The following is a 26,500-nucleotide window of genomic DNA, read 5'->3' as shown; positions in this document are numbered from 1 at the left end:
GCCTCTGTATTGTGAAACATAATGGAGTTTTGTCACAAAAAGAAAAAGGTTGCAGTATGCAACATGCAGTAAAAAGTGGAAGATAGACCTGTTGAAAGGTCTGGGTAAGGATCAGAGGGGAGAGCAGCATGGGGGTTTCTGCAATATGCCACCAAACCAGGAAAAAGAGGTAAATTAAGACTTTTTTAAAGGGACGTGGGAGGGAAATACTGCAGTGCACAAGCAGTCCATCAAATTATTGGAGTGTGCTGTGAATGATATTTGACATAGATGGTAGAGAGGCCAACTAAGGGGGACCCTTTTTTCCACCTACTGCTGAAAGGTAACTTAGGTGACAGTGACCACAAAATGAGAGAGTTTAAGATCCTCAGGGCAGGAATGAAGGAGAACAGCAACAACAAAAAAAGACACTGGACTTCAGAAAAGCAGACTTCAATCAACTCGGGGAACTGCAGTGAAAAAAAGTCGGGCAGGGCATAGTCCTGGACCCTGCCCTGTGGGGGCAGCCAGAGCATCTGCAGGGAGCTGGATTGGGCTCCTTCTGGTAAATGTGTGTGTGGGGGAGGGCATGAGGTCAGTCTGACCACAATACCTGGAAAGATCATTGAGTAGATCCTCAAGGAATCTACTGTGAAGCATCTAGAGGAGAACAAGGCATTTGGGAACAGCCAGCATGGGTTTGCCAGGAGCAAGTCATGCCTGACCAAACTGATTTCCTTCTATGATAGGATGACAGGGTCTGTGGATGGAGGGACAGCAGTGAATGTGATATACGTTGACTTTATCTAGGTGAAGTCCCCTGACATTTTCATTAACAAGCTAAGAAAATACAGACTAAATGAAAGTACTTGCAAAGTAGCTACGTAACTGGTTGGGTCATCACGCTGAATGAGGGCTCAATATCTAGCTGGGAGGAGGTATTGAGTGATTCCCCCATGAGTCTGTCCTGGGTCCAGGATAGTTAAATAACTTCATTAATGATTTGAACGATGGGATGGAGAGCATGCTTAGCAAATTTGCAGATGGCACCAAGTTGGGTGGAGTTGTAGCTACTCTGAAAGGCAGGACTAGGATCCAGAACAACCTGGATAGACTGGAGAAACGATCTTCAATCAGCCAAATGAAATTCAGCAAGGATGATTGCAAAATCCTGCACTTGGGATGGAATAACTGCATACAGAAATACAGACCGGGGAATGACTGAATAGGCTACAGTAGCACAGAGAAGGACCAAGGGGTTACAGTAGACCATAAGATGAATATGACCCAACAGTGTGCTCTTTGTGCAGAAAAAGCTAACAGCATACTGGGTTAGTTAACAGGAGTCTTATTTGCAAACCAAGGGAAATGATTCTATCATCCTGTTCAGAACTCATGAGGCCTCATTTGGAATACTGTGACCGGTTTGGGTGACACACTTCAAGAAGGATGTGGACAGATTATAAAAGGTCTGGTAGACAGGGACAAATATTATTAGAGTCCTAGGAAACAAGCTAAATCTATTCCAACATAGAGGAAAGGCAGCAAGAAGGCACAGCAGCCCTCCTGGCTCTCCAGAGACCTAGCGGACCTACTGTGGCTAAAAAGGAAAGCCTCCAAAGGATGGAGGACAGGATTCACCTCCAAGGAGGATTACTCCACGCTGGTCCACTCCTGCAGGGACCAAACCAGGAAAGCCAAGGCTGCAACTGAACTCCAACTAGCTTCAGGCATCAAGGACAACAAAAAGACCTTTTTCAGATATGTGGGGAGCCAGAGGAAAAGCAAGGGCAATGTTGGACCCCTGCTAAACCAGATGGGGCAACTGACAACTGACACCCAGGAAAAAAACAACCTATTAAATAGGTACTTTGTGTCAGTCTTTCATCAGTCACACGGGATGCCCATGCCTGCTATGGGACAGGGAAATCTGGGTGAGGGGGATCCCCTACCCTCCATCAATGCTGACCTCATGAAGGAACACCTTGAGAAGCTGGATACCTTCAACTCAGCTGGCCCTGACAACCTGCACCCCAGGGTACTCAAGGAGCTGGCGAGCGTCATAGCCCAGCCCCTGGCACGGATCTTTGAAAACTCCTGGCGCTCTGGTGTAGTGCCCGAAGACTGGAAGAAGGCCAATGTGGTGCTGATCTTCAAGAAAGGGAGGAGAGTGGATCCGGCTAACTACAGGCCCATTAGCCTGACTTCTATCCTGGGGAAGATCTTAGAAAAGTTTATTAAGGAGGCCATCCTTGAGGGACTGGCCCAGGCTAACATTCTAAGGGAAAGCCAGCATGGGTTTGTTGCGGGTAGGTCTTGTTTGACCAATCTCATTTCCTTCTATGACCAGGTGACCTATCACCTGGACAAGGGAGAAGAGATTGATGTCATATATCTTGACTTCAAAAAAGCTTTTGATCTGGTATCCCATGATCACCTCTTGGCCAAACTGGCCAGTTGTGGCTTTGGCTCCACCACGATCTGCTGGCTGGGAAATTGGCTTCGTGGTCAGACCCAGAGGGTTGTGATTGATGGCAGTTACTCATCGTGGTGCCCTGTGACCAGTGGGGTCCCTCAAGGATCTGTCCTGGGACCCATCCTGTTCAACATCTTCATTAACGATGTGAACATTGGAGTCAGGAGTGGACTGGCCAAGTTCGCCGATGACACCAAACTTTGGGGCAAAGCATCCACGCCAGAAGATAGGCGGGTGATGCAGGCTGACCTGGACAAGCTCAGCAAATGGGCAGACGAGAACCTCATGGTGTTTAACACCGAAAAATGCAAGGTTCTCCACCTTGGGAGGAAAAACCTGCAGCACCCTTATAGGCTTGGCAGTGCTACGTTGGTTAGCACTACAGAAGAAAAAGACTTGGGGGTCATCATTGACCACAAGATGAACATGAGCCTCCAATGCGATGCTGCGGCTAGTAAAGCGACCAAAATGCTGGCATGCATCCATAGATGCTTCTCAAGCAAATCCCGGGACGTCATTCTCCCCTTGTACTCGGCCTTAGTGAGGCCGCAGCTGGAGTACTGTGTCCAGTTTTGGGCTCCACAATTCAAAAAGGATGTGGAGAAGCTTGAGAGAGTCCAGAGGAGAGCCACATGCATGATCAGAGGTCAGGAAAACAGATCTTACGATGACAGGCTGAGAGACATGGGACTCTTTAGCCTGGAAAAGCGCAGGCTCAGGGGTGATCTGATGGCCACCTATAAGTTTATCAGGGGTGACCACCAGGTTCTGGGGGAACGTCTGTTCACCAGAGCGCCCCATGGGATGACGAGGTCGAATGGTCACAAACTCCTTCAAGACCGTTTCAGGCTGGACATAAGGAAGAATTTCTTTACTGTCCGAGCCCCCAAGGTCTGGAACAGTCTGCCAGCGGAGGTGGTTCAAGCACCTACATTGAACACCTTCAAGAGTAAATTGGATGCTTATCTTGCTGTGATCCTATGACCCCAGCTGACTTCCTGCCCTTTGGGCAGGGGGCTGGACTCGATGATCTCCTGAGGTCCCTTCCAGCCCTAATGTCTATGAAAATCTATGAAATCTATGAAAAATGACTTATGAGGAAGGGCTAAAAGAACTTGGGTTATTTAATTTGGAGGAGAGAAGGCTAAGCAAGGGATTTGATAACAGTCTTCAAATGCCTAAAGGGTGGTTATAGAGGATGGAGATACAATATTCTGTGTGACTGTAGGAAACAGGACTAGAAGCAAGGGCCTCAAGATACATTAGAAGAAACTTAGGTTGGTGATTCAAAGGAACTTTCTGAATAGAAGGGTGGTTAGGCATGAGAACAGGCTACCTAGAGATGTTCTGGAATCTCCATCCCTGGAAATTTTCAAGAGCAGGTAAGATCAACAGTTGATTAGGTTAGTTCAGTCAGGAATGATCCTGTGTTGAGCCAGGGGCTAGACTAAATGATGAAATGATGGAGCAAAGTCTCTTCCAGCCCTGCTTTTCCAAGATCCTATATGTGACAGCACATACAAAAATATATTAAAAAACAAACAAACATGATTCCTTTATTTGATCTGAGGGATGACATTAAACTGTACATGGGTACAATACTGGGGTGTAGTTGCATGGCTAAATGAAAAGAAACTGAAGTATTGGTCTTGGTTCACATCTGAACTTGCAAAAATGTTTGGCTTGTGGCAACTATGGCAGCCTATACACAAGTACCAAGGCTGCTTGGATGTGCTGGAATTCCAATGTGTTGGAGCAGACAAGTCTGCTGGAGCATGGCAATTGCTGCACTAGCAGCCTTCTGCATCTCATGTTTCAGTGTCTCTGTGCTTAAAAATGGCTTCAGGGTGCTTGAACGAAAGCTCATTGAATGAGCTTTAGTTCAAGTGCCCCCACTGTGCCATTTTTAAGTGCGTAGATGCTGATATGGGAGATGTGGCAACAATTTACAGCGGCTCTGAGAGCCGCTGTAAATTAACACCCCCCTCCCCGCCCCTAGACCACATGTAAAAGTGTCCTATCACTCTATAATGCTCTGTGCTTTGGATTATGACACTAAGAATAGACTCTGATCAAGAAATGGAACAGGAAGCTAGAAGTGTTGGCTTCCTAGCTCAGGTTGCAGAACTGAGTTTTACCAGTGAAATCATGCATCCCTTTGAAAGCAGAAGGCTCTCAGGGTGCTAGATGATTATAATATCTACAAGAAACAATTGTATCACCTTTAATTTGATATAAACGCAGTATAAAATCTTATGTAGATTCTATTATACTCCTTTCAGATTATGTGCTGTGAAATTACTGTTTCATAAGCAGTGCTAGAGAAAATGTAATGAAAATGGGAATTTAAAAAAGGCAATTTGATTCTGGCTCAAAATACAGAAATTCTGACAGAAAACAATAACTGTTACCAAAAATATTATTGGAATGAGAAGTACAGAATTCCCTCTGCAGGAAATAATCTTAGGAATATAAAATATAGACATAGTAAGTGCTAAAAACCAAAACTGCATGAAAGTGAGATTTGTGACAGGGAAATATCTGATATTAAAGATATAAAATGAATATTTCTGCCTTCTGATAGTCACTGATCATTGTAGTTTATGCACAGACTTGAAATACAATATTGAATTAATTCATTTTGATACAATACAAGTAAAGGTTGTATAGTTGCCTTTTTTTGTTTTGTATTATTTTGTTTTTATTTCCTATTAAAATCCTTCCCTCCATCCATCACATCCTACTTCTTATCCAGAAACAATCACTGCTTTTCCCAACAAAGGCAAATTAATTCTGCCATTAAAAAAGCAATTCTGCCTCTCTAATTCCAGTTTCACTCTTCTTCAAATGTTCAAAACCCAGGAGTTCGACAGTTCCCTGCCAGTCAAGATATTTTTTTAAAGACAACAAATGTGGACATTCTCATTTATTTATTCATTTTATGTTATGGTTTCCATATTAATGGGTTATACTTCCTACCCATAAAATTCCCCCCAAACTAGGACTGCATTGGTGGTCAAATGCTTTCTGGAATATAGCAAATAACCTGCAAAAGCTGGGAATTCCCAGAAAGAATAAAGTGGTTAAGAATGTATTAATGTATATATCTTCTATTTTCTTATTTATGCCATACAAAACTAATTCAGTCAAGGTATACTGCTTTGGTTGACTTAGAAGTTGACAAGGTAATAGCAGTTAAAAATAATATCAAAATAATAATGTGCAAGAGAGAGAATTGTAAAGTGTTACTAAACCGTGTATACATTTTTTAGCCTGTGACTGGATGGCTCAGGGAATAATTTATGTATAAAGATGCAGGTTTTTACAGGAACTTTGGAATCCTCCCAAGATGCTAGCTAGTCTGATATTCTGAGTGGGTTCTCATATGGATTTTGCAACAATTCAGAGACACAAAGAGACTAGTAGCTTCCTCACTTACCCATTTAATTGCTGTTACACAAGCTGCTAAGAAAGACATTATTGATAGGTTAGACCACTTCTAAGAAATTGTGTCTTTTTAAAAATGCTGGTTGATCTTTTAGTAGCAATAATTGTCTAGCAATAAGTTAGCAGCAATTGACCAGTGATGATCTTCTGATTATAGGGGAGATTTTAATTGTGGAATTGATGAAATTACAGATAGACGCCATCTGGATTGTCACCCATTATCTGTCTTTTTATTTTGCAAGCCAGTGATTTAATTGATGTATAGAGGAATTTTAACGCTTATATTCGGCAATATACTTGATTGGGTAACTGTCAATTTGTACTTAGAGATACTAGACAAATTTTATGTTTTTCAAAATCATTTAATGTCCTGATTGCCAGTCAGATTATCCCCAGTTGGTTCTCTGCCAGTCTGGTTTTGTTTTCTTTAATTTCAGCTTCCATTCATGCACATGGTTAGTATTCCAGCACCTGCTTTTGACACAGTAATTTTTATTTTTTCATTATGTTTTAACTTTCCCAAAAATAATTGAACCTGGAACACTTTTCCCTCCCATGAAGACAAAGGTTTAAAATAGATGTTTTTGCCAGCAATGTTCATGGCTGATAACACTAATGGACTAACAGAATAATTCAGAAGCTGCACTCAAAGGACTTGAAAAAGTATTTGATAGTCAATAGAATGTAAGCCTGAGTTAGTGCCTAAAACAGCCAAGTTGAATTTTTTGGAGGGACTAGTACTTTTGCCAATAATTCCCACTTTAAAAAAAACCCCTATTCCCTGATATCAACAAAATTATGGTGAAGAAATTTCAGAACAGTTTAAATGTTTCATCTTGACATTTTCTAAGTGAAAACTTTTGATTTTTATTTTCAAAATTATCTTTTATTCCAAAAATGAAATAATGGAAATGAAGGCTAAAAAAGGTTTAAATAATCTTAAACCAAAATGAAATACTTCCTTCCAATTTTGGTTTACCCATTTAAAAAAAAAGGTTAGGCCACCAAACTGGAAAATCCATCATTCATGCAACCCTATCTACAGTAATAAAACTTGGTTCTCCTTTTGAATATCATGGTTACAGATACAGTAGTTTGTATTTTGTGTTGGAAATATACTTTTTTTTTTAATGGATAATTTGCTTTATGCCCAAACAGGGACAGAGCTAACTGTCCACAATGAAAGTCACAGCTGAATGCCCTTACTAAAGGGTGGTACAAAGACACAAAGAAACTTTTGGCTGTCTGTTTTGCAATGTAAGTGGCAAGAGAATCAGTGCCTGCACACATCTGATTGTGATAAATTATCAAAATCCCACATCCTAGAGGGAGAGGAGGAAGAGTGAACCTGGCAGCTTTGAAAAAAGGTAGGGGTAACTTTCTCTTCTTTGTTCCTAATTTCTGATCAACTCCATTTGTACATGTCCTTTGACTCAGCTATATTTTCAGTTAGTTCAGAACTAGTTTGGCCTGGCAGTAGAAAGATTATTTTCTTACCATTTTTACTGTACATGTCTTGCACAGACCTGATCTTTATGAAGGCATAAGAAACCATACCAGTCCAATCCCATATGGACCTGTCACGTTCCTACTCATTATTTCTTTGCTTGCAAAAGGAAAAATACACGGTACATAATACTGTTTGAAAAAACAGTTAAAAGCAAGTCATTGCCTTGTGGCTATCCCTAGATTTGCAATGGGGGTTTATTTCGATCTGTTCTCTGGAGAAATTGTGTCAGGCTGAGACCCAGAAGCAAGGATTTCCTGAAGATAGCAGGAGAACTTGAATGTGGTTTTGATTTTTACAGAACTGACAACTGCCCTTGATGCACTAAATAGTGGGAAGGAAGGTAACAATGGAAACCTTCATGAAGGCTAAATACAGAGGTTCAAAAAACCCATGGCAGAATTGATTAAACTTACATGGGTAACTGTAAGCACTGCAGGTTAGTTTGGGAGTGAATGAAACACATGTTCACCCTTTGGTGAGGGGAGGGAGGTGAGGCACGCAGGCTGCCTGCAGTGGACGAGGCCAGCAGGCTGGAGGAGGACTTGCATGGTTGCCAGCAAGCTGCCAGGGCTGCCAGAGCCTGCCAACACAGTAGAACAACTGGGTCACTCCCAATTGGCTGCTGGGCATGGCTGAGCACCCTCCCCGCCATCATCTTCAGCCACAGGCATTTGTTGACTGCAGGCAGGCAGCAGAGGCAACCATGCTTGCCTATACTCTCCAGCCTGGTCATGTTCCCTGGGGCTGTGTTCATTTGTGGGGGCATGGAGAACTCTGTGAGGGCTCCAGCACACTCACCCAGAGACCCCCACTCTCCTGCTCCCAGGTGCAGCCCCAGGGACCTGAACTGGGCTGCGTGCCATGGCTGAGCATGACTCCCCCTGTTGCCAAATCATCATGGGGGGGACTACTGCCACTGCTGGCCCGCTGAGCAACCCTTGCAAAGCCAGCAGACCAAGGCACTTAAGGGAGCCCACCCCTGCCCAGCCCTGGCACAATCTGTGGGCAAGGCAAGAGCCCCCAAGGGAACACTTGCCTGCTAGTACACTAATGCCAGGAGCCTGGGCAACAAGCAGGAGGAGCTCATCCTCCTGCTCAGTGCAAAGAATTATGACATCATTGGGATAACGGAGACCTGGTGGGACTCCACCCATGACTGGACCACGGGTATAGAGGGCTATACCCTGTACAGGAGGGATCGTCTTGACAAAAGGGGTGGAGGTGTAGCTCTCTATGTAAAGGAAAGCTACATGTCCCTGCAAGCTGATGTTGGCGACTGGCATGGACAGCTAGAGACCCTCTGGGTAAAAATTCGTGGGGAATATGGCACAGGGGACACAACGGTGGGAGTCTACTACAGACCTCCCACTCAAAGTCCTGAGCTTGACCAGGAGTTCGCCCGGGAACTGACTGAGGCCACTTGCTCCAGGACCTTGGTTGTCATGGGTGACTTCAATTACCCGGACATCTCGTGGGAAGATCACTAAGCAAAATCCGAGCGGTCGCAAAGCTTTCTCTCATGCGTGGATGACCTCTACCTGACTCAAGAAGTCTATGGGCCAATGAGAGGCAAAGCGCTGCTCGACCTGGTACTGGCTACGGAGGATGACCTAATCGGCGACCTAGTGATCGATGGGAAGCTGGGTGACAGCGACCACGAGCTGATCACCTTCACCATCCGCCGTAAAGCTGGCAAGTCAGTCAGCAACACAGAAGTCCTTGACTTCAGAAAAGCTGACTTTGACAAGCTCAAGAGGCTTGTCGGTCAGGCCCTCAGGGACCATGACCCCAGGGAGATGGGAGTTCAAGAAGGGTGGTTGCTTCTCAAGGAAGCGATCCTCATTGCACAAGTTAAATCTATTCCAACACGGAGGAAAGGCAGCAAAAAGGCACAGCAGCCCTCCTAGCTCTCCAGGGACCTAGCAGACCTCCTGCGGCTAAAAAGGAAAGCCTACAAAGGATGGAGGATGGGATTCACCTCCAAGGAGGATTATTCTGCGCTGGTCCGGTCCTGCAGGGAGCAAACCAGGAAAGCCAAGGCTGCAACTGAACTCCAACTAGCTTCAAGCATCAAGGACAACAAAAAGTCCTTTTTCAGATATGTGGGCAGCTGGAGGAAAAGCAAGGGCAACGTTGGACCCTGCTAACCCAGATGGGGCAACTGACAACTGATGCCCAGGAAAAAGCCAACCTATTAAATAGGTACTTTGCATCAGTCTTTCATCAGTCCCATGGGACGCCCATGCCTGCTATGGGACAGGGAGATCCGGGTGATGGGGAACCCCTACCCTCCATAAATGCTAACCTTGTGAAGGAATATCTTGAGAAGCTGGATACCTTCAAGTCAGCAGGCCCTGACAATCTGCACCCCAGGTACTCAAGGAGCTGGCGAGCGTCATAGCCCAGCCCCTGGCATGGATCTTTGAAAATTCCTGGCGCTCTGGTGTAGTGCCCGAAGACTGGAAGAAGGCCAATGTGGTGCCGATCTTCAAGAAAGGGAGGAGAGTGGATCCGGCTAACTACAGGCCCATTAGCCTGACTTCTATCCTGGGGAAGATCTTAGAAAAGTTTATTAAGGAGGCCATCCTTGAGGGACTGGCCCAGGCTAACCAGGGATAGCCAGCACGGGTTTGTTGTGGGTAGGTCTTGTTTGACCAATCTCATTTCCTTCTATGACCAGGTGACCTATCACCTGGACAAGGGAGAAGAGATTGATGTCATATATCTTGACTTCAAAAAAGCTTTTGATCTGGTATCCCATGATCACCTCTTGGCCAAACTGGCCAGTTGTGGCCTTGGCTCCACCACGATCCGCTGGCTGGGAAACTGGCTCCGTGGTCAGATCCAGAGGGTTGTAATTGATGGCAGTCACTCATCGTGGTGCCCTGTGACCAGTGGGGTCCCTCAAGGATCTGTCCTGGGACCCATCCTGTTCAACATCTTCATTAACGATGTGGACATTGGAGTCAGGAGTGGACTGCCCAAGTTCGCTGATGACACCAAACTTTGGGGAAAGCATCCACGCCAGAAGATAGGCGGGTGATCCAGGCTGACCTGGACAAGCTCATCAAATGGGCAGATGAGAACCTCATGGTGTTTAACACCGAAAAATGCAAGGTTCTTCACCTTGGGAGGAAAAACCTGCAGCACCCTTATAGGCTCGGCAGTGCTACGTTGGTTAGCACTACAGAAGAAAAAGACTTGGGGGTCATCATTGACCACAAGATGAACATGAGCCTCCAATGCGATGCTGCGGCTATTAAAGCGACCAAAATGCTGGCGTGCATCCATAGATGCTTCTCGAGCAAATCCTGGGACGTCATTCTCCCCTTGTACTCGGCCTTGGTGAGGCCGCAGCTGGAGTACTGCGTCCAGTTTTCGGCTCCACAATTCAGAAAGGATGTGGAGAAGCTTGAGAGAGTCCAGAGGAGAGCCACGCGCATGATCAGAGGTCAGGAAAACAGATCTTACGATGAGAGGCTGAGAGCCATGGGACTCTTTAGCCTGGAAAAGCGCAGGCTCAGGGGTGATCTGATGGCCACCTATAAGTTTATCAGGGGTGACCACCAGGATCTGGGGGAACGTCTACTCACCAGAGCGCCCCAAGTGATGACAAGGTCGAACGGTCACAAACTCCTTCAAGACCGTTTCAGGCTGAACATAAGGAAGAATTTCTTTACTGTCCGAGCCCCCAAGGTCTGGAACAGTCTGCCAGTGGAGGTGGTTCAAGCACCTACATTGAACACCTTCAAGAGTAAATTGGATGCTTATCTTGCTGTGATCCTATGACCCCAGCTGACTTCCTGCCCTTTGGGCAGGGGGCTGGACTCGATGATCTCTCGAGGTCCCTTCCAGCCCTGATGTCTATGAAAAATCAGTCACTGTGCTGACTCAGCTATGTGAAAGCTCAGGAATGAGGCTGTCTGGGTGCTCGGCTGGAGCAGCTAAGCGCAGGGCAAGTGCTAGTATGCCTCCTTGTATGGGGAGAGGATGCTAGGGGCCATGGAGGAGCCTGGGATGCTGATGGACAGCAACCTCACTTGAATCAATAGAAGATCCAGTACAGAAGGTCAATGCATCAGTCTAAGCTAAATTGATTACATTTGATTGCACAGCAATCCAGAATTATCTTAGATGGGTAGAACCCATCTTTAGAATTCAGTTCTGCCATTTTTAAACTAATCTCTGTGCACTGAACTTCTGTACAGTTATGGGTTTAGACAAGTTTCTGAGCACTTATTCTGGTAAAAGTGTAATATCTTTACCTAGCCAAAGAGTTTCATAAGATGTGTTTGTTTGACTGGTGCATTATTCACTCCTAATTCTCACGGTCAGCATCAAGGAGGAAGAGTTTGAGTTGCTGCTGAGTTGTCATCACATTATAGGCTAAGTGGTGGAAGGAGGTCAGCCAATAATAAATCTTGCAAGCAGAATTGCTTCTTTCAGGTTGCAGTGTCCTCAGAGACTACTTCCCCCCTTTCCACCCAGATAAACATTCACACCTTAGAAGCAATTGTTTTTTACTGTCTTCTGATAAGAGGGAGGAACTAGGCTTTAAACAGGAAACATTTGTTGTTGCTGTTAGTCTCTGAGAGAACCGGAGAAAAATACATTGCCTGAATTTTGTAGCGATGTTGCTTATGTTTGGAGGATTCTAAAGTTGCAGAGAGAGGACAGGACCTTGCAATTATCAAGACATTTTGGAAGATATCCTTTCTAATAGTCTTGCTAAACCATAATGAATATTCATATTCATATTCACATATTCAACAGTGCCCTTTACTGGTTTGTTTTTCCCTTTAAAACCAGATTTAAGAGAACTCTACTTCTCAAAATATTTCAAGGGTTCTTGGTGGATATCTCTGGATGCTTTGGTTTCCAGGCTTCAAACTAACTCTGCTAAGCTTACAAGATTCTGTTAAATGTGGAATCTGTCCTTGTCAAAGAAAGAGTATTTAAATATCTTAACAATTTTTAGTAGAAGCTTGTCAGTTTTAGAATCTCAAGCATCTTCCTGATGTTGTCTGAAGGGAGGCAATGCATGGGAAATTCAGTATGGGAAATTTATATGTAACCCAGGTGATATGCGGAAAGGTACCCCCTCTCCAATTGAAAGAGTATCAGCAGGTGCAGGTATGCTGTGGAGGCATGACTGTCTAGATGTAGGCCAGCTGACTTCCCTTCCCTACACAGCAGAGAGCCAGGACACCCAGTGATATTTAACTATGTACAAGTTTAGTGGTACACAATAATATAAAACTTATAACCATAAACATACATACAAATATATCTCTGTATACATATACATATATTATTTACAGATATAGATTTACACCAACAATAAACCTTATTCACCATTATCTTAGGCACAAGCATAAACCTCTGTGGCCTCTCATTCAGTGTGCAGCCTCTGTCCCTCAACAGACAAAGGAGCACTGAATAACAAAACACAGGTTAATCATCAATTCAATGCAGGGATACCTGGTGGTAACAGGGCAATAATTAAACAGAACACAATAAGGTTACATCACATATGCAAAAATAACCAGTGTAATAGATTCAAACATAAACAGCTTACAATCCTCTCAAATAGCAACAATAAGGACGCAATATTACAAACAGAATCCCAATGGCATAAATGACCAGACCGCCCTCAGTGGCACAGCTACGCCCAAAGAAGAAATGGCAGCCCAAGTGAAGATCCCATTACCTAACAGAACATCATTACCCCCTCCCAGATCACTCAGCTAGGAGGGGCCCATAACTATGACACTACCCCTAAAAAACAGGGGACCTAAACTCCTCTCTGTGCCCAGGGGCAAATCATCCCTACTCTTCATGGGGTTTCCTCTTAATCGCCTGCAGTGAGGAAGGCCCCTCCTCCCCTGTGGGAATCCCCTTTCCAGGTAACTCATGACTCCCAGCATCCTCCCTCACAGGGGTGGTGTACCTGTCCAGTCACTGCTCACAGCAGGAGGTCAGAGCAGCCTGGTGCAGCCACTGGGGCCTATCAGCCCTCTTTCAGCTCCATGCACTGCCCATGTACCAAGGGATGCCTCCCTCATGCAGGGTGTGGACCTGCGCTGCTGCATGCAGCCACCAAGGTCCCTTCAGCTCTGCTCAGCTCTCAGCCCCGTGCGCCTCCTTGTGTACCAAAGGGGCCCTGCCTAGGGCAGGGATGGAGGCCCATGCCACCTTATGGTGACTCATCAGCTCTACAGCCCTGTGCACCAATCCATGCACCAATGGCCTACCTCCTGCCTCATGCAGGGTTGGAGACCCTCACTGCCTCATGCAATTGCTAGGGTCCCATCAGCTCTCCACCAGCCCTTGCACTGCTCCATGCACTGAAGGGTTTGGGCTCCCAGCTCAAGCAGGGTTGGAGACCCCCGCTGCCTTGTGCAACTGCCGGGGTCCCATCCACTCCCAGATCTCCATGCACTGGTCTGTATACTGTCATTCCTGCCTCTACCAATCCAGGCTGCTGCAGAGCCCACTGGCCAGCCTACCACATATATATTAATCTGCACCCCCTTAGTAACCATCAGGATAGGTTCAGAGAAGGTAAGACTTAAGGTAATTGCCAGAATATGCTTCTGAACTCTGAATGTTGAATCATTCATTTCTTACCCTGCTTGCTAAGGAAAATAAGAACTTTAAAATGCCTCTAGATTACACATCATCTGCCTTGATTGTGAATATTCCCAATTTATAGAACAGAAGTAAATGTCCTCAGGCATTCTGATTTTGTGGTGACAGCCTCAACAACCAAAGCATTTCCCAGTTCTGTGTCTAAGGGAATAATGTCCATCTACAGTAATTGTAGTTCTGGTGCCTGGTGATTGTGAGATGCCATATGTACGTCAGACAATACCTCATAAACAGCTGATATTAGAAGTACTGGAAACAGAATCACTGCACCTGGGGACACAAATTATTGTGCTAGATATGAGCACAAAGGGTATCTTGGAAGCAAGGATCCATTACTGAAGAGCTCCATTGTTAATTACAATTATTTGCTAATTTCAGATTTTGACCACTTGGGTAGCACAGCCCCTATTAGATCCATTCAGAACTGTTTTCTATTTATTGACTGATTTTAAAACTTATACCTTTTAGTTTTCCCATGTGTACCTTTCCATTAGTCATGTCTATGGCATAAAGAGATGAAAATGTTAAATTGAACAATCAGACTTTATTTTATTATTCCAAAGCATTTGACATGGAAAGCAGTTTTGTACAAAGAGGATGTCTACATGTGCCCCACATGGCACAGTTTTCGCCATCATTTAGTTATTGCATTATTGTGCCATCCCGGTGGCCCAGTTATTTTTAGCAGCTATGTCACCATAGCAAGGTGCTATAGCAAGGCAGCTTATCACTATAGTGACATAGCATCTCATGTAGATACACCCAGAGGGAAGTCCATGCAGAATGCATTTAATCAGGTCCACCACTAGGGCATGATATCAAAGCAGGCATCCTCTTTTTTCAGCTGTCTGCAAGAACTCACTATTATATCCTATCCATATAATTCCAAGTAGTACCCATGAACATCCATGCTCAATTCAGTTCATTTAAATGCAATCCATTATTGCCATGGACATCTATAGAAATGTGCTCAAATGGTAAGAAAAGGAAACAGTCGGGACTATATTACAGGTAAGTATAAATTGCCCAGTTCAAACTAGTCTCTCTGGGAGATTTCATAGATTTCATAGACATTGGGGCTGAAAGGGACCTCGGAAAATCATCAAATCCCGCCCCCCACTCAAAGAGCAGGAAGTCAGCTGGGGTCATAGGATCCCAGCAAGATAAGCATCCAATTTGCTCTTGAAGGTGTTCAATGTAGGTGCTTGAACCACCTCCGATGGCAGGCTGTTCCAGACCTTGGGGGCTCGGACAGTAAAGAAATCATGTCCAGCCTGAAAATGTCTTGTAGTAGTTTATGACCATTTGACCTCATCATTCCTTGGGGCATTCTGGTGAGCAAACATTCCCTCAGATACTGGTAGTCACTCCTGATAAACTTATAGGTGGCCATCAGATCACCCCTGAGCCTACGCTTTTCCAGGCTAAAGAGTCCCATGGCTCTCAGCCTGTCATAGTAAGATCTGTTTTCCTGACCTCTGATCATGCGCGTGGCTCTCCTCTGGACTCTCCCAAGCTTCTCCACATCCTTTCTGAATTGTGGAGCCCAAAACTGGACGCAGTACTCCAGCTGCAGCCTCACCAAGGCTGAGTACAAGGGGAGAATGACGTCCCAGGATTTGCTTGAGAATCATCTATGGATGCAAGCCAGCGTTTTGGTCACTTTACTAGCCGCAGCATCACATTGCTGGCTCATGTTCATCTTGTGGTCAATCAAGTCTCTTTCTTCCATAGTGCTAGCCAGCGTAGCCCTGCCAAGCGTATAAGGATGCTGAAGATTTTTTTTCCCAAGGTGGAGAACCTTGCATTTTTCAGTGTTAAACACCATCAGGTTTTCATCTGCCCATTTGCTGAGCCTGTCCAGATCAGCCTGAATCACCCGCCTGTCTTCTAGTGTGGATGCTTTGCCCCAAAGTTTGATGTTATCAGCGAACCTGGCCAGTCTGCTCCTGACTCCAATGTCCACATTGTTAATGAAGATGTTGAACAATATGAGTCCAAGGAAAGAGACTTGGAGGATCCCACTGGTCACAGGACACCATGATGAGTGATTGCTATTAATTACTATCCTCTGGGTCCAACTACGGAGCCAATTTCCCAGCTAGTGGATCATGGTGGACCCAAGGCCACAACTGGCCAGTTTCTCCAAGAGGTGATCATGGGATACCAGATCGAAGGCTTTTTTGAAGTCAAGATATATGACATCAATCTCTTCTCCATTGTCCAGGTGATAGGTCACCTGGTCATAGAAGGAAATGAAATTGGTCAAGCAAGACCTATCTGCAACAAACCCATGCTGACTAGCCCTCAGGATGTTGGCGTCAGCCAGTCCATTAAGGATAGCCTCTTTAGTAAACTTTTCTAAGATCTTCCCCGGGATACAAGTCAAGCTGATGGGCCCATAGTTAGCTGGATCCACTTTCCTCCCTTTCTTGAAGATCGGCACCACATTGGCCTCCTTCCAGTCTTCGGGCACTACACCAGAGCGCCAGGAATTTTCAAAGATCCGTGCCAGGGGCTGGGCTATGATGCTCGCCAGCTCCTTGAGTACCTGGGGTGCAGATTGTCAGGGCCGGCTGACTTGAAGGTATCCAGCTTCTCAAGATGTTCCTTCACGAGGTCAGCATTAATGAAGGGCAGGGGATCTCCCTCACTTGGACTTCCCTGTCCCATAGCACGCATGGGCATCCCACTCATCATGGTGTCCTGTGACCAGTGGGGTCCCCCAAAGCTCTGTCCTTGGACCCACATTGTTCAACATCTTCATTAATGATGTGGACATTGGAGTCAGGAGCGGATTGCGTTAGCTAATCTTAACTAGTAAACAATTGCCTGGATGTCTGCAAGGGCACATATTTATTTCTTATGATAGTAACCCCTCTGGTTCTGGCTACCACAATATCACTCATGATTCTGAACTGTCTGAAAATCAAAAGACTCAGTACAGCATTGGTTTATATCCAGATAACATTTGGAGCTCTTTTTGCTTGGGGAAGGTGTTGAAAGATAAATCAGCTCCAGTACATCAGTAACTCTTCGGAAAACTCAGTTCACTCACTGCCCAGGGATACTGTCGATGATGAACAAGTGTCAGCAGTAGTAAAGGTTGGTTCCAAATGAGCAAGTGTCCACCACTTACAGGGGGCAGATGTTGCCCTATAAAAGGAGATAAAACTAAGCCCCCTAGCTTTTCTACCTATTCACTTGGTCACATAGGGATTTTTAGATTCCTGACTACAAGCATGTATTAGGCTCGCTCTAGAATTCACATTCTCCTGTATTATACAGCATCACTGCTGTGTAGACACAGGAACATTTCACAAATACTGTGGCACTAGGGTATGTGGTTCTCATAAGTTATTCGACTGCTTATAGGAAAGTAATCACTGTTGGATGTGAGGTATGAACACTAATATCTAGCTGGCAGCTAAGTGAGGTATTCTTATTACCTTTTTACTCCCTTGAACACTTTGTAAAATCAGTCTCCTGCATAGTTCATATTTAATACCTGTCATGGACATAATGTGCACAAGTAGCCTACTGTGAACAGATTTGTGAACTGCAAAGCCATTTCCCTAGTAGGGTCATTGAGCATATGGAGAGTTTTTTAGCTCTCAAATGCTGCATACAATGGGAACCCAACATTTACTACACTTCACTATAAACCCAACAAGTTGTTACTACACCACCTCCATATTAAATTATTCCTGAACTTGCCAGCTCTTCAGATGAGGGATCATCTATTTTTTTTAGTGTTCATCATCCAGAGGATGCATCTGTAAATAAATAATTGAATTAAGAAGGAAGGGGACATACACAGCAAGCAGACTTTGTACTTCTCTTGTTTCCAGGAAATAATGTCCCTGGGAATGTGGGCATAGAAAAGAAAGAAGCTATTCTGAATAATAAAAGCCATAGGTTTTACATGACTAAATCTCCCTTAGCTGTGCTGCATCTAAATGTGCATGTGTTCTAAATTCATTGTTGCTGAAATGATGAAAAATAAAGTTAAAGAGAATCCAAATATTTCTTTTCTTAAATGTAATTTATTACCTACAAGTGATCCAGCTATAGTTACTACACTCATAATTCATATCTCCTAAATCCCACTTATCCTAAATCCCACCTATCCTAAGAAGTGGTCAATCAAACTTGTGCAGTGAAATGGGCCAACAGACATATTGGCTGCAACCAAGAAGCCCAAGCATCTGCATAGGCTATGCTGTTCCTCACTCAGTTTCTAACAAAGTGTGTGTATTGTGTTGTGTCAGTACTTGGCATGTGCTATCAGTGCTACTTATGTATTAGAGCAATGACCTACCAGCTTCTGGTCAACATTTTTCTGCCAGGACAAAGGATATAGGGTGAGACTTTGACTGCTCCTGCTTTGTTCTTGCAAAAGATCTCTCCAGAAGTTTTTGTATTCTTGGTGCCCTAAAGAAATAGCACCTTATCAAAACATATATTAGTGTATACATCATTCCCTAGGGCTCACTAGTCCTAGGCTTATTTATCTTCAGGGCTATACTTTCCATTCTGTAGGGGAGGGAGAAATGGGGTGAAGGAACTCAGGCCAATTCTCTCCAATAGTCTCCAGGCCAGGAACCCTTGGCTAAGTAGTACAGGACAATGATTTTCTGTCCTTTACTGCTTCCCTGGGGTGCTTCATTGCTTTCCTGCTTAGCAATCTTTCTCCTTTCCACTATACTTTCTAGAACTTCTGTGAACCTGTTTCTCTGCACCCTATCTGCAATTTTGCCTCTGCTGAAGTCTTTTATAAAAATTGTTTTCCAATCAGCTACTTGGTCACAGGTGACCAGATTCCCTTGTTAAATGTTTCTGGTATTTGGTTCTGAAGGTAATTTATTCTGTCACATAGCACCAATTTCAACCCAATGCAGGTAATATCAGGGACTAAGAAAGTCACACAGAAGAATAAATAACACATTTTTCATATGCCAAAAGATTGTTTAATCCATAAGCACATTTTTGATGAGCAATGTTAAAAGGACTTATTGTCATGAAACTAAACTCTCATTGACTTCAGTGGGGTAGAGCTGAGCCAGCACTGAGTATTGAAAATCCTTTCCTTTGTACACAATCATAGATGGAGTAAGCCAACACTGAGATATAAAGTCAAGCCCAAGGTATGATAAACCAAACAACATCTTACTCACAGCACTTAAATATGTTCATTACCATGCTCATTAAGGCTAGGGTCAGCTAAATATTTTCTCTACATACCTCGAGGTACTAGGCGCAGCTCATGAATGCTGCAATGCTGGGATGGATAGAGCATCCCACAGGAGCATGGTGGGGGACCTGCATGCTTGACAGTGAACTCAGAAGTGGACCAGAAGTACTTCGGACCCACTCTCATGCTCCCCTAGGTTGGCGATTGGCTAGGGGGGCACCCAGTTCCCCCCCCAGACCCAGGAGGCACCAGTCACTGAGTTGGGGAATGGGGGAGGTCCCCCGTTCGCTCCCCGGCAGACCCAGAAGTGGACCAGAAGTGCTTCTGGTTCACTTCCAGGTTTGCTGCCAAGCACACTGGGGATCACCCTCCTCCCCCGCTCCCATAGGAAGCTCTATCCATCACACCATCTCAGCATGGTACCTTGAGGTATGTAGAAAAAACATGTAAAGCTGTGTCTATGTCTGAATCATCAAATTTTTTTGAAACTCTCTGAATTAATTCACAGCATTCTGATTCAATTTAGAGAGATTAAAGCATCTCCTGATTCAATGCGGAATTGGAAATTCAGCTGCAGAATCAGGCTGAATCCCCACTGAATTGAATCAGTGACTGAAGCTTTGCACAGCCGTAGAAGCAGCCCTTATCAGGCTTGTCCCTGAGGCCAGACTCTGGCTGGGCCAGCACCTCAGGCTGGTGGCAAGGGGAGGGAATTAAACTCCCCTGTCTCTGCATATGGGAACCCAGTTCGGTTCCATCCAGCTTTCCCTCCTCTTGCTCAGCAGCTGAGGGCCTGGACAAAGTCAGCTGGCATGGCTCTGTTATTTGCCCAGGGCTCAGGCTCAGACTGGGGCTGCAGAAGGGGCTGCGGGGCTGAATCCAGCTGGCCTGTGGGTGTTGCTGAGGGCAGAGGCATTGGGGCAACTGGGGCGGGGACCACAGGGCTACATGGTCAGACTGCTCCTGGCTCCCTGTGTTGCCCTGAGGTGTCAGGCCAGTGCTCAGGATCTCAATATTGTGCTGTTAGGAGAGTGTGGTGTACAATTGCACATGCACACATAAAAATCAAGTAAGCACACATACACTCACTAGGTGCATACACCCTCACTAGGCATACATACTCACACTAGCAACTCAGATACGCACACGTCCAAAATAACCATTCTAGGTACATGTACACCTATCACCATTTTCAGCTCATACATGCTACACACACCAAATTTAGACAGAATCAGTTACCAACACCTGCATATCCAATACACATACATGGATTACTAATTCATATACCACACACACCATGATATCTATATATATGTGTATATATGTGTGTATTCACTAATTCACACATATACCACCCACCTACACATAGACATAGGTGAGTTCCTAAGTTGGGTGTTGTGATGTGTATATGTATGTATGTGTGTGTTTGGCGTACTTGGAATACCTGGAGAAAGTTTAAGGTAAGAAATTAGAAGTGTAGGGAATGAAAGTTGCTGGGAGTGAAAGTCACCGGGACCAGGATTAGAACCAGTAACTAGAGGGACCAGGGCTGAAGAACTGAGGCTTGGGGGTAACTTTAGGTTAATTGATCTTAATTGATTAAAAGAAAATGCCCAAAGCCTGCAGAACAGGGGAGCGATGCCAGCACAGAGGCTGGGATTGGAGCCAAAGCTACGGGGGACCTGAAAAGGTAGATGGATGCACGCACAATGGCAGCAGGGGTTAGAGAGGCTTGGTGTAGGGGCTGAAGTCCACTGAAGTCCAGGAGGAGAGAGAGAGACAGAGAGAGAGAGTCCAAATTGTAGGAGGGGGTGTGCAGGTAATATCTACCTATCTGAGGCTGAAAGTTGATCTTCGATGGCCAGTTGGGGTCTCCTTCAGCTTGGTGTTGTCCAGAAGGGGTCACCGGCAGGGCCTCTGGGGTGGATAGGTGATGTGAAGCTAGTCTGGTCTGGATGGAAATGGTGATCCCACTGGGTCTGTCTTCACTGCCCCTTTTTATAGGGGCAGATGTTGTGTGACCCTAGTGACAGGAGGCATGCCCAGGCAAGGGTCAGCCCCTGGTGTACTGAGCATGTGTGCTCCATGCAGGGGTGTGCAGTTTCGGGTGTCTGTAATGGTGGGGTACAATGGTAGAGTTCTTGGTTCTGCAGGGTCTTTTGTCTTTCAAATGCTGGGTTCTTGTTTCTGTTCCTGGGTGAACTCCGTGGTTCCTGGATGAATCAATGTGAGGTGATGGCCTGGTCATTACAAGCCATTGTAGAGGCCTACAACCATTGTATTTCAATCATTCCCAATCACTTTCATTCATCTGGGAACCAATTTACATGGGAGGGGTACATGAATCATACAGTTGCAACACAGGGGATGCCCAAGCAGAGAACACAAGATGAAGACTTGACATATAAAATAGAAACTTGACATGACTTTGATTCATTTACAAACACAGGCCTAAACCATACAATATCCATATGAAACAATAAAAATCAATATGAAAATGATAATAATACAATATAAAACAGTAAAAATCCATACAAACCTAATAATTATACAATGTAAACCAGTGGATATCCAAAACCAAAAACTTGCTAGCAAAATAAAAATGTTAAAGCTTATCCTAAATTTGTGCTCACTTATGCTTGTCTGTAGGGAATAGAGAGGGAGAGAAAGAGAAGTCAGAAATAGTTGGGGAAGGGAAGGGAATGCATATCTATCATACACGTATGTATTAAAAAATAAAAACTGGGGGTTTTGCTACACCTGCACCTAAACTGGGTGGGGCTGTCTTGGAGCCCCAGCCAGCTGGGTAGGGTCACACAGGTAAGCCCATGGGGTCAGGACCCTTCCCAGTCCACTGCAGCTCTGTAACAGCTGAGGCCAGATCAGAGGTGCTGGCAGGCCCTGAGCCCATCAGCCACCACCTCCACACCCAGTGGGCTCCAGCTACACAAGCACCACCCCCCAAGTGGTACAGCATGGCCACTGCAGCGGCAGCTGGAGGTGAGGGGGGAAGAACAGCCCCATACCTTAGCCAGCCTACAGGTAGATGGGGTGGCGGGGCTGGTTGTGAGGCTGCACAAAGCCGGGGGCACAGTATGGGTGGCTGCCAGGCTCAGGGCTGGCCAACACCTCCAAGCTGGCCCAGGAAGCCTGTTCCCCAGCCATCCCCCATCTGTGCTGCTGGGCTTGGCTGTCATGCAGCCACAGTGGGCTGAGAAGGGTCCTGCCCCCATGGGCCACCCTGTAGAGCCATACCCAGTAGACTTGGGCTCCATGACAGTCCTGCCTGACTTGGGTGCATGAAGCCACTAAGCATCCAGGGCCCCAGCTGTAGCTGCAGCCTGCTGGGAAGGACCCAGACCTGGGCAGACCCCTGTCTCCACCCTCAGCAAGTGAGGTAGGTGGATGGTGGGGCCATGACAGCTGGCTTTGGCCGTGCTCTCTCCTCTGCTACTGTGCTGGGGAGGTGGAGAATGGGTGACAGGGGCTGCAGTCTCCAGACAGCAGGGGAATAAACCCCATCCCTGCTCCCTTTGCTTCAGGAGACCATGCCTCTGGCCATGCCCCTTCCCCTGCTCTGGCTAGAGAGCAGAAGGAAGGGGCCAGCCCAGAACTCTGGACCAGAAAGCACAGCCCTGCCCAGGGCTGCAAAGCATCTGGGATGCTGGGGGACTCTGATTTAACTTAAACCAGGAAGGGGTCTGGGACAGAAGTTGCATAAACCACTTTGACCCAGATCAGTTAAGTGTAACAAGGTTTATCTTAAACTAGTTTCAGCCATTTTTAAACTGGTTTATGTGCAGTGAGCTTCTGTTCTGTTACATGTTTAAACCAGTTTCTGATCACTTAAGCCACTTTGCATGTAACTTATGTCCCTAGCCTAAGAGGCAAAGCAGACCAACAGAATAGCTTGCTTAGGCAAACAGAGGTTACCTTTGATTGTGGTGCACAGAATATTTTTATATTCTACTCTTGCAAGCACTGAACTGGAAAGGGTCTCCAGGATCACAGTCCAGTCCTCTGTCTGAAAGCAATCATTTCTTCAAAACAGTCCAGAAGAACATCAGTTCCAGTTGCCCTTGCATAGCAAGGGGTTGTAATATTATTGTCCATTTCTTCTTAAACCACTAAGAGAGTTTTTAATAGTGAGATGCCTAAAATGTTTTGTACAGATTGATTAGGAATAAATCCATGCAAAACATAGCTGTTTTTCTGTATCAATTGATACATCATGTTACCCCTTTTTCCTTCTCATGGGATCTTGTAATATAGAAATAAAACCTGAAAGTTCTTAAAGTATTAGGAAGTTCGTGCTGGTCACTACGTACTCATGAAAAGAATTACATTTTGTCTGAATAACTCTGCTTCATTTTAGAGTCTCAGTGAGCACTTGTAGTTAGGTAGTCCCATAAGATTGGTAGAGATTCAGATTCCCAAATGTTTAAATATTTATTGGTCTAACTGCATTTGATAGTTCGGTGACAGGATTTGCTTTCATTTTTAATTAAGTATTTAATCATTAATTATTATTGATTTACCCATTGACCTCAAGAAAATGAGTTTGAGACAGTACAGGATTTCAGATTCATCTATTGAGACTTCTTAATCTTTTGAGTACTGACGGGGTTAAGATATAAAGCAATTCATTATTTACATACATATAAAAAAGCCCTCCCCCCCACCGCAATATTCTACTGTTAGGGATCTGCCAATTCCCAACTGCTTGTATGTACTCTTTAACTTTGTTCAGTCCTAGTAGTTAGAATATGAATCTCCCTCTCCTAGGCTGAGTCCATTACCCATTAGGCTATTATGTAAAAGGCGAGTACCACCATTAGCCTCTCACCCTCAAAACAACTTCATGTTCTGGATCCCATCTGGATGGGAATACTGAAGATGCAGCCCTTAACCAAGCCATCTAAATTCCAGCTATGGGGTAGGGAGCAGGTGGGGGGGGGGGCTAGCAGGGCCTGCTGCAGGGCTTGGTGGGGTTCAGGAGGGTTTGGCAGAATTAGGGTGGCTACTGGGGTCCATTAGTGGGTTTACTTAGACTGGGTTGACCATTTTTATATTTTTCTAACTTTCCTGAACTTCTGTAAATTTCATGCTTAGATTGACTTAACTAAGTGTATGCTCCACATCTGGGTGCACTAAATTTGATCAGGCGGTCATTTTTAATGCAATCTAACCTCCCTGTATGTACCATCAGAGTCTGTGCCCTCTGGATTACCTTCTGGAGGTGCCTAATGCTTTCTGGCTATGTCTATACATGCGTTTACACATGCATAAACTTAATGTGCATTAGCTTAATGCACATTAAGGTGGTTTGTGTGCATATCTAGATGCGCCCTCACTAACTCAGGTGCGTGGACCAACTTGTCACTAAAGTTAGTCCCAAGTTAATGGACCCACTACATTAATGGACTTTAGTACATCTACATGCTCGCTAATGTGATTTAGCTATTTGCGCATAAATTTGCTACCTGCTTTATGCCATTTTTAAGGTGTATTACAGGGGCGCACGTGTAGATCCACACCCTTAATGAACCTTAATTGGGGGTAATGTGCATGAAATGTGCACATGTAGACATACCCTCCATGTTTCTTTATATCACTCTCCTGGGGCCAGGAGCCTAATTTTGTATTTGTTGTGATAACTAAATTGGAAGCATGGAAGGAAAAAAATGAAATTTTCCCTATGCCTTTCAGAAGCTGGCAGTTATATGGTAAGGAGAAAGTTTATATCATTGTTCCTTGACAATGAGTGCATTATATTTAGGGTTCTTAAATATGTTGTTGTTAATTATTAAATCATTGGTATGCCAGGCTTGATTACTACTGTATTTGCATACCACAGATCACCATGTAAGTCACACACCTTATTTTCAGAAGGCAGAATGTTTGATCACTATTATAATGGGTCATAACAATTCCATTAAAGCTAAACAAAAAAAAGAAAAAGAAAAAATAACTATATTGTTTTCGTCTGTTCCCCAGTGAACTCTATGCACTGGTCTTTGTTCTACTTTGAGCTCCAGTGAGCAAGACTGTGCAAAGGGAGCATCTCACAGGTTCATGGATACAGCCTTCTCCCCAATCAGAGGCCATATCACCAGGCATCTGGTTTGCCAGGGCTTTTGCAAATATCCTGTCATCAACATTATATAGCAAAATATGAGAAACATTTTCAGTGATACTACTTTTATTATTAATATAATTTATTTCCATTTATAAAAAATGCAAATGTTCCTTATCCATAGCCCCATGAGCGTGAATAACCTTTACAAAACACAATTAATTAATACAATTATAGTTATGTCTCTGAATGTGGGAGGAAACACTTTCTTTATTGAAGAATGAGAATATGGTTTCAGCAAGGTAATATTATATCTTTATGTTTAAAGGGAATTCAATACTCACCTGATCTGAGCCTGATGTGTTACTGAAATGAGATCATCAATTACTGTCTGCTTTTCTTCTTGAGGTAATGCTTATTTAAATTGTTCGTGATTTCTTTTGACAGTTTGAGCAAATGCAATTTTCATAAAAAGGATTTTTACTGCTTTCTGTTCTTGCTTCAATATATAATTTCTAATACAATTTTTAAGACTTTGGCTATTTTTTTATTCTTTAACACCCACTGATGTGGATGCACTCAGACTGCTGCATTTTAGGACTTTTCACTACTGGGGTTTGATTAAATGTGCTATTAGTCATCTCCATTTATTCCAAATCTGGAAAGTCCCTTTTAAGCACAAGCATTCCAGCTTTATCTGTTTGTCAAGAAAAGCTCATTTTTCATTGATGGTTTTCTTTTTCACTAGTAAAGAGAGGGACAGCTCTATAAAGAGCTTTGCAGTTATCCATAAATGATAATGATGAGTGTCCATCAACCACCCTAGAGGCCACAATACCTCCTTATTGCTTTTTCCAAATGAACACACATCAACAGCATGATGATACAAAAGATACAAATAAAAGTTTCCAGCTAAACATTTACTAGTGTTCCCTAAGTATCTCAGTCTTGTCTGCCAGTGCAGAACAGATTATCCTAAATAAAGTACAATTCTTTGTGTTCAGGAAACAAATTGTAACAAATTGTTTTGCATACTAACTTTGCTAGGACATAAATACATACATTCTCAACCATTCAGATGCCATTGCAATTCTAGTGCCACACAGCATCACCTCATTGTGTCAGCTGATGTGCTGCCAAAAAACGGCAGTGAAGGCAATACAGTCA

This window comes from Crocodylus siamensis, chromosome 1, assembly GCF_052110815.1.
Source record: "Crocodylus siamensis isolate JL-2025a chromosome 1, ASM5211081v1, whole genome shotgun sequence".
Classification (NCBI taxonomy): domain Eukaryota; kingdom Metazoa; phylum Chordata; order Crocodylia; family Crocodylidae; genus Crocodylus; species Crocodylus siamensis.
Note: the sequence above shows the minus strand (reverse complement) of the source record.